This window comes from Myotis brandtii, unplaced genomic scaffold, assembly GCF_000412655.1.
Source record: "Myotis brandtii unplaced genomic scaffold, ASM41265v1 scaffold1032, whole genome shotgun sequence".
NCBI lineage: Eukaryota > Metazoa > Chordata > Mammalia > Chiroptera > Vespertilionidae > Myotis > Myotis brandtii.
This window is the reverse complement of record NW_005353467.1, coordinates 872,703-881,523: the sequence shown is the minus strand read 5'-3', so window position 1 is coordinate 881,523 and position 8,821 is coordinate 872,703. Positions and strand designations below refer to the sequence as shown.

At 50.1% G+C, this 8,821-nt stretch overlaps 1 long non-coding RNA gene across 1 annotated transcript; it reads left to right on the top strand.

The window, feature by feature from the left end:
- The first annotated feature begins 4,572 nt into the window (after positions 1-4,572).
- LOC106725648 lies at positions 4,573-8,249 on the top strand. The gene is made up of 3 exons (XR_001361570.1): positions 4,573-4,778; positions 5,794-5,862; positions 7,603-8,249. It is a non-coding gene; the product is annotated as an uncharacterized LOC106725648 (long non-coding RNA).
- Positions 8,250-8,821: the final 572 nt, after the last annotated feature.

Below are 8,821 nucleotides of genomic sequence, written 5' to 3'. Positions count from 1 at the left end.
TTCTTCATAAAAGCCATCCTTAATGAGTGTACATTTTTTAAAAATATATTCCATTGGGTTTTTACAGAGAGGAAGGGGAGGGACAGAGAGCTAGAACCATCGATGAGAGAGAAACATCGATCAGCCTCCTGCAGCATTTTACATTCCCACCAGCAACACACAGGCGTTCCAATTCCTCCATGTCCTCACCAGGGACCCTTGAGTCCGCAGGCCGACGCTCTATCCACTGAGCCAAACCGGCTAGGGCAATGAGTGTACATTTTACTGAGTGTACATTTATCTTTTCTTTTTTATGTGTTATAAGAATTCACAATTTACATGATTCATTCATTCATTCATTCAATCATTCATTCCCTTAATTTCTTCACCTATCATAAATATAAGAGGTTTGACTGAATATCTTACCAAAACTTTGCTTAGTGCTCTGAGTATGACAAGTAATGCTGCATTTTCATGTTTTTAGCGAGTTCATCTTAAAATTTTTCTGCAGACCAAGTGGGTGTTTGCTGGACACAGCACAATCAGAAACCGAGAAAGAGGAGGCAGTAGGGATGAGAAGCGAGGATAAAGGGAATTGTTCCCACACTAACGGGATCAAGTCCTCCACTCCCAGGCCTGGGCCTATGAATCAGATCTGGCTCTACCCGCACCTCTGGCAGCGTGGGCCCCGCCCGTGGCAGGCCCTCAGAGGGCTGCATTGCTGAGAGGACTGGGAGCTTCCTAGGAGATGGACAGCCACTTACCCACCTGTGCATCCTCAGCACGTGGTCAAGAACAACCCATAGCAAATGCTCAACAGGTTTCCCCCCTAAAACATTGCAGACATTTAATTAAACGAATAATTAACACTTACACAAACAGATGAAGCAGTAAAAAAAGCAAAACCCACCTGTGCATCCTCAGCACGTGGTCAAGAACAACTCATAGCAAATGCTCAACAGGTTTTCCCCCTAAAACATTGCAGACATTTAATTAAACTAGTTGAAATGAATAATTAACACCTACACAAACAGATGAAGCAGTAAAAAAAACAAAAACCTAAATTCCTTGTCAAAATAACTTTATCTGCAGATTTTATAAAACTTTTCTCTGCGATTTTAATTTATATGCTTGTATTGGTAATAGCTTACTTGGTCTCCCACAGCCCAAGGCTCTCCCAGGGCTGCTGTGAATGTCGATTTGCATCTAAACCCCTAATTGCTGGTCTCTGTCTGCAGATGTGGCTCCAGTGGCTGGACACGCTGGCCGCTGCCAGAGCTGCTGTCAGTGATGGATGGCGCTGCTTGCTGGCCAGCCACCCAGGGGCCAACGACTTCCAATAGAAAACGTGCCTGATGAGGAGGAACATTGGAGTTGCCAAACTCCCCAGCCTTGCCTCTGCTTTGTATTTGGGCCCATTTTTGTTTATTTTTGAGGCCGTATCAGAGACACACTAATTAGGTCTCAATCATCTCCTCAGGCTCCCTTCCTTCGCCCAAGCCTGGTTTCAATTAGTCTCCACACACACCTTGTTCTCTATCCACATCCATTATTCTATTAAAGGCTAGCTTCTGGAACAGCCTACAGATGTCTCCATTGGACCTGGTCTGGAGGGGAGAGAGAAAGAAGAAGTTATTCTGAGGATCAAAATGCGTCCTGCGGGCTCTTTGGGAACTATTAATGATAGGAATGGTGTTTTCATTTCCCCTTAAAATCCCCTTCCCTGCTGTCTTCTGCCTTCGAGATCTCGCCCTGAAGCACATTGGCCCAGGAAGGTGAGATATTGGCATTCTAGGACACACAGGTCGCTGATCAAAGCTGATGTTCTCAAGCTTTTAGGGATCAGGCGTCATCTATCAGGCACAGGCTGTAGGATTCCCTGTCAGGGGGTGTGAGGAAGGGGCAGAATCCCGGCCTGGTTGGCACGGCGAGCTGCGTATCGTGTGTACGGCTCCATCCTCTGAGAGGGGGCTATGTCTTCTAATTCTCATCGAGGCACCACGGACTCAGATAGGCATGTTGGAGGAAGGATGTCGGCATTTATAAGCTCCCAAGCTGCCCATTTTAGAGAGCAAGAAGGACACTTTCCATAACTTTGTAAGTTATAAGCAGAGAGAGAACTCAGATTTTACAGTGAGGGCGTTCCCAACCAGACTGCAAGTGGGCCAAGAGACTCGCCTCTCCTGGGCATGAAGCTGGTGAGGAAGGGGCTGAAGGGAGAGGGAGGCAACCAGGACTCAGGCTCCACAGCCCAGCGTTGCTGTAAGGCTGGCCTTGCTCAAGTTAGAGGGCATCCGGGAGCAGGACGGAGAGAACAAACAATATGTAATTATATATGTGTTTTCTGATGGTCTTAGGTGACCCCTGTGAAAGGGTCGTTCGACCCCCAAAGGGGTCGCGACCCACAGGTTGAGAACCACCGCTCTAGAGCAAGCATGTCAAACTCAAAGGCTAAAGTGGCCCAAATAAATGAGGCATGCGGCTCGCAGACCGCAAGTTTGCCCTGCTTGCTCTGGACTAGAGCCTTCTCTAACTGGCCACCCTGCCTACAGGCTGTTTTGCAAACATGCTGGGCATGCTTTTGCCTTTGCACTTGCTATTCCCTTTGCTTGGATGAGTCTTCCATCAGATATTCTCATGACCCACCCCTCACCAATCCCAGGTGTCTGTTCAAATCTTTTCAAATATCACTTTATCGGAGAAGGTCTCCCTGATCAGCCTATTGAAAACAGCACCCTCCTGCCCCAATAGTCCCCATCCATCACCTTCCTAGATATTTTTCTGAATAGTATATAAAATCCTCTCTCTCTCTCTCTCTCTCTCTCTCTCTCTCTCTCTCTCTCCTTTTGCTTATTGTCTGTTTCTCCCACTGGGGACTTTGTTTTGTTTGCTGCTCAATCTGCAGTGCCTACACCAGTGAGTGCCATGGAGTGATCACTTGACAGATTCGTGTTGATTAATACTTGAGTGAAGGAGGCCCCGAATTCTTGGGAGAGCCCCGCCTTGGCTCCATGTGAGAACCAGCACAGCTGGGAGTGATGGTCAGGTCTGAACAGTCCTCCCGACTCCTTGTAACCTAGGCCGGGGCGCACTGGCCTGGGAGCTCACACGTGCCCAGCGAGAGCATGTGAAGTTCCATGTGGACTAGCAACAACCTGGTGCCTGGGAAGGGGAGGCACCGAGGGCCGCACAGTGCGGAGTCCGGTGGTGGCAGCAGAGTGCACTGCACAATGACCCCGGGAATGGCCGCTTCCTTTGCCCCAGGACCTTTGCTCACCCCTGGATCACCATCAGGAGAAGAGGGAGTGGTGATCGGAGGGAGGAGCTGAACTCGGAACTGACTCTTTATTAAAAGAGACTATTTAATCCTGGAACAAACGGAGAGGCTGTTTACTGGAAAGCCGGTGACTTTCCTTGCTCTCTCTACTTACCTGTGACTTACCTGTGGGTGTAAATGTGGGCCCACTGACTACCCTTGAGAAGAGCCTCCTGCAGGGGTGCCCTTGCAGCCAGTCGCCTACAGGGTTTCCTTCTGAAGCTGCCACTTAGATGTGGTTCAAACAGCCACTGGCCTACTCCCTCCTGCCTTCCCAGGGCCCGACTTTCCCGGCCTGCCTGACAACTCACCCCAGTTTCTCCCTCGGAGCATTGCATGGGATGCCCAGGGCTTTGGGGCTCCCACCCATGGCTCTGAAATGAGATGGAAACTCGGAAAACGGTGACTGTCCTCAGGGCGGGGAGGACATGCACTGTGAAGGCGGAGCAGTGGCTCTGGGCCACCCCGGGCAGGACAGGCTTCCAGTTCACTCTCACAGGAATGGAATCTCAGCAACTCAAGACGCACTGGATGTGAATGCTTAATTGCAATACAAACCTGACCAGTTAAAGATTTAAATGGTTAATATACTTTCTGCTACAACGGAAGACGCTTATAGAACAGCAGTCATCAGGGGGGCATTTGTCCTCGCCCAGGGCTCTGAAATGAGATGGAAACTCGGAAAACGGTGACTGTCCTCAGGGCGGGGAGGACATGCACTGTGAAGGCGGAGCAGTGGCTCTGGGCCACCCCGGGCAGGACAGGCTTCCAGTTCACTCTCACAGGAATGGAATCTCAGCAACTCAAGACGCAGTGGATGTGAATGCTTAATTGCAGTACAAACCTGACCAGTTAAAGATTTAAATGGTAAATATACTTTCTGCTACAACGGAAGATGCTTATAGAACAGCGGTCCTCAGGGGGGCATTTGTCCTCGCCCAGGGAACGCGGCAGCGTCGGGCACTCTGGGTGGCAGGATCAGGGGAGAGGAGCGGGGGCAGGGCGCTCTCCATGGCCCAGCTCCAGTGGTGCTCATCAGGCACATGGACTTTGTTTACTGAGTGTTTGCTTTGAACAAAGGAATAAAAATTTCAATGTTTACAGAGAGCTGACCACGTGCCAAGCAGAGGACAAAGTCCTGCTCTCAGGGAGGTTACAGTTTGGTTGGGAAACAGTTCACCACAAGGTTCTAGGTAAACCAGAGGGCATGTCAGAGAGGACATGGCTGAGGAGAGCCAGGAGGGAGGGGGAGGAACAGGGAAGCAATTCCAGGGGGAAGGACCAGCAGTGCAAAGGCCCTGAGGTGAGGCGGGCAGGTGTGCTGGCAGCTCGGTGTGGCCGACTGGAGAGAGGACAGGACCTGAGGCCGCAGACACGAGTGGGGGCCAGGAGAGGAGACAGATCACGGAGCCACGTCACGGCCATGTGAAGGACCTTGGCCTTCGTCAGAGAAATGCAGAGCCACTGCAGGCTCTGAGCAGAGGTGTGGTAGAGTCTTTCAATTTTAACTGGGTCACTGGCTACCCCGTGGGGGGACTATACAGAAGGAAGGAGGCAATGAATTTGCCCAACTTCATTCTTGCCAGTTGTTCTAAATTCCTCAACTACTTTTTAAAAAATATTCTGTGACTGAGGAGGAAAGTGTGGTTGTGCAGGAGCTCACTGGACAGGAGAGAGAAGTGGGACCAGGAGAGAAGGGCTCTACAGAGAGGAGGGTGCAGGCAGAAGAGCAGGGTGCTGGCCACCCCTCACCCCACTGGCGGGGGCTGGCACCAGCGGTGCCCGTAGAACTCACTGTGTCAGGGCACCCTACCGCCCCTGGGGATGAGGGGGTGAGGCGGGAGGGAAAATCAGAAAATCATTCTCCTCTGCGTATTTTTTCCCTCATCATGGTTTCTTTGTCATTCTTTACCTGTTTTAGTAAAAATTTCAGAGCCTGTTTGTATTCATATATAAGCCCCTGAACTTGGGACTCTCAGGGGCCCCGTCTAAACGTTCTGTAACTAGTATTGATGTTTGCTCAGAGAGCCATGTCCTCACCTCAGTGGGGCAAGGCTTTTGAGCAAAAGCTAGTAAATCATTCTTGAGGTTTTGGAATGAAGAATTGGATTTCCTTCTTATCATGAAACCAAAATGTAGGACAGTGAAGTCAATCCATTTTTATTTCATCAGAATAAAACCAGTTGGGACATATGTATGTGTCTGGTCCTCAGAGTGGGAGAGAGAGAAGGGAGATCCCCATGTTCTCAGGGGAGGGTTTGGGAACCGCGCTGGGCCCCCAGGTCTGTGGGGTGTGCTCACCTTCCTGTCTGAGAACAGTGTGGTTCTGAGGGAGACATCACAGCCAATGCAGCAGGAAGCCCAGGGCAGACTCCTCTGCTTCCTGGTCAGCTTTGGCCCCAATCCACTGCACAGTTGATATTCGGAGTTTCAGGGGGAAACGAGATCGACACTATATATGAAAACGGGGCAGTGACAGTAAAAGTCCAGATTTCCAGGTTTCCTGGAACAAATCAGAACGTCTTCTGAAGATGGCACACCTTCCAGTATGTGGACAACGACACGAGGTGAGAGGCAGCCCACACGTCAGTCCCTCAACCCACGGTGCCCTGTCAGGTCCCCAGCTAAGGGCAGGGGGTACCCCAGTGTTCATTTATCATCACACTTCCGTGTTTCCCCTGATCCTAGAGGAATATTTATCTGTATTCATGTTTCTATTAAAAGTGAGAAGTTAAAAGAGGCACAAGTTTCCAAAGGCTGGTATGGGTGGGAAGGAGGGGAGCCCCCAGGTCTTGGTGCACATCCCGGCTCCCTGGGTTTTCCCGCTGCCCAGCCCCACCCCACTGAGCCTTTGCTCTGAAGTGCAATAGCTCCAGTGCCCATGTGATGAGATGCCAAGGCTCCCTCAGTGGACAACTCAGCTCCTGGCATGAGGACCTTACAGAGCACAGGGTCCTGGCTCAGGAGTACACCCAGACCTTGTGCAAGGCTTTCAAAGCAAAGCAAAGGGGCCTGGGGGCTATTCGCCGAGTAGCTTCAGCATTGCGGCTGGAAGGGAACCAGCCTCGCCCACAAGCCACTAACTGGCCCTCCCATGACATCAGACCACTAGGATGAAGAGTGTAGACCCCCCCACCAGCCTCAGTTTCTTCCTCTCTTGCAGACCCTCATCTAGGTTCTCTGCAAGGCTTTCAAAGCAAAGCAAAGGGGCCTGGGGGCTATTCGCCGAGTAGCTTCAGCATTGCGGCTGGAAGGGAACCAGCCTCGCCCACAAGCCACTAACTGGCCCTCCCATGACATCAGACCACTAGGATGAAGAGTGTAGACCCCCCACCAGCCTCAGTTTCTTCCTCTTGTACTTGCAGACCCTCATCTCAGTTCTTCCAAGCTTCCTGTTCCAGTGGGTCACCAAATGAGTAGGCACAGGAGGGTTCTGTGAATTTCTACCTAACAAGAGCAATTCCTGGGAAGCGGGTTTCAATGCCGAGGCTGCTGAGAAGTCAGGACTGCTGGAGGGGCCCACCAGTGTGGCTGGTCCCTTCTGTGGAGGAAAGAGGCTTGTAAGTGCTCTCGGGGCTCTGCTGCTGAGTCTTCAGGTGGGTCCTTGCATAAGAAATCCCCAGGAGAGAAGGCAAGGCATTGGTGTTGTTCTAGTGCTTTGCAGTTTCCAAACTGTTTTTCAGGACATTTTCTCCTTTGCCTCTAACCCACCCTCATGAGACTGACGGATAGGGACAGCTTTCTGAATTCAAAGGGCCAGGTGGTTCCAAACCATGTCTATCTGAATGGAGAGCATGGCCCCGTTTTTTGTCTTTAATTGCTTTAAGCTAATGTATAGAAAGAGAGTGCACTGCTGATATGCTCTACCTGTAGCGGGTGCTGTGGGATCCAACCCGCAGTCACCCTGGTGTCTAGGGAGCTAGCTGCAGTACATTGTGACTTCCTGCTGCTCCTGGGCCCCGAACCCGCTCTGCCCAGGCCCTGTGTGGACTCTTGCATTCTCCTAGCCACAAACATGTGGCTATCTCTTACCTACTTTGTATATTTCCTAAACCTTTAACTTCTAATAAAATTTTCCCTTCCTTTGCTGTGTTTATTGTGTTGGATGGAAGCCACAAGGACAGAAGGGGTTTAGAAAAGCAAGTCCCCAAGTTTAAGCCCTATTCTCAGCCCTGTCCTGCTCTCCAGCCCCAGGGCACCTGCAGAGGTGGGGCAAGAGAAGCTGGGGTGCGGAGGAGGAGGAGGGAGGGGCAGATCTGCTGCATGCCCACAGCTCTGTCCTGTTTGCCTCCCTCCGTTTCACACAGGGTCTCCAGCATTTCCAGCAGGAGATTGGGCCCCAGTTTATCATCTCTGACTTTTACAGCAGGAAGATCTGGGTGTTTGGGAATCCTGCGCTGGAAAATGGGGCGGCTGATTTGCACAGAGAGACTTACAAGGCAAGTGGAAAAGGCCCAAGCGACTCAATACTCAAAAGGTATCTGAGGATCAATAACGCAGTCATCACAGCTAACCTTCATGGAAGGGCACAGCACACCTGAGGCTGCTGGGTGCCTGTTCGCAGAGCCATTCCTCGCTGGCCTGGAATGTATGGCAGCCCTTGCTTCAGAGGAGGCACTGAGGCCAGAGGTCTGTGACTCTCAGGACCACTGACAGCTCGCCCTGGGGACACAAGGCCCAGGCCTGTCTCTGGACACTGAATTTCTTCTTCCTGCTTCCTTCTCCCTCTCTCTTCCTTCTGTTTAAATACTAGTAACAGCCTTATTGAGGTCTAATCCACATGCCACACAGTTCACCTGCCTAGCATGTACCATTCAATGGTTCTAGTATGTTCACAGATATGTGCAACCATCATCACCACAGTCAATTTTTAAGAGATTTTCATTACTCTCCCCAAAAATCCCATACACATTAGAAGTGTCCCCCTTCCTCAATCCTGACCCCATCATTGGGCAACCACAATCTGCATTTGTCTCTATGGATTTTCTTATTGTGGATATTTTATATAAATAAAACCATATAATATTCGATCCTCTGTGGTTGGCTTTTGTCACTTAGTACAATGTCCTCGAGGTTCCTCCATGTGGCAGCGTGAGTCAGTCCTACATTCCTATGAGCCAGCAAGTCCATCCCTGGTCATATACTCAAGAGAAATGAAAGTTTATGTCAGTGCACAAGCTTGCAGCATTGTTCACAAGACCCTAAAGGTGGAAACAACTTAAATATTCAAGCGATGAATAGATAAACAAAATGTGGCTATCTACTTAATGGAATATTATTTGCAAAATCTAAAAATGAAGTCTGATACATGCTATAATGTGGCAGAAATTATGCTAAGTGAAAGAAGCCAGTCATAAAACACCTCTTATTATATGATTCCATTTATGTGAAATGACCAGAAAAGGGAAATCTCTATTAGGTAGGAAGTAGATTCAGTGGTTGCCAGGGGCTGAGGAGAGAGGGGGATGAGGGCCAGAGACTGCCAATGAGAACAGGGCTTCAGTCTGGGGTGATGAAAATGTCCTG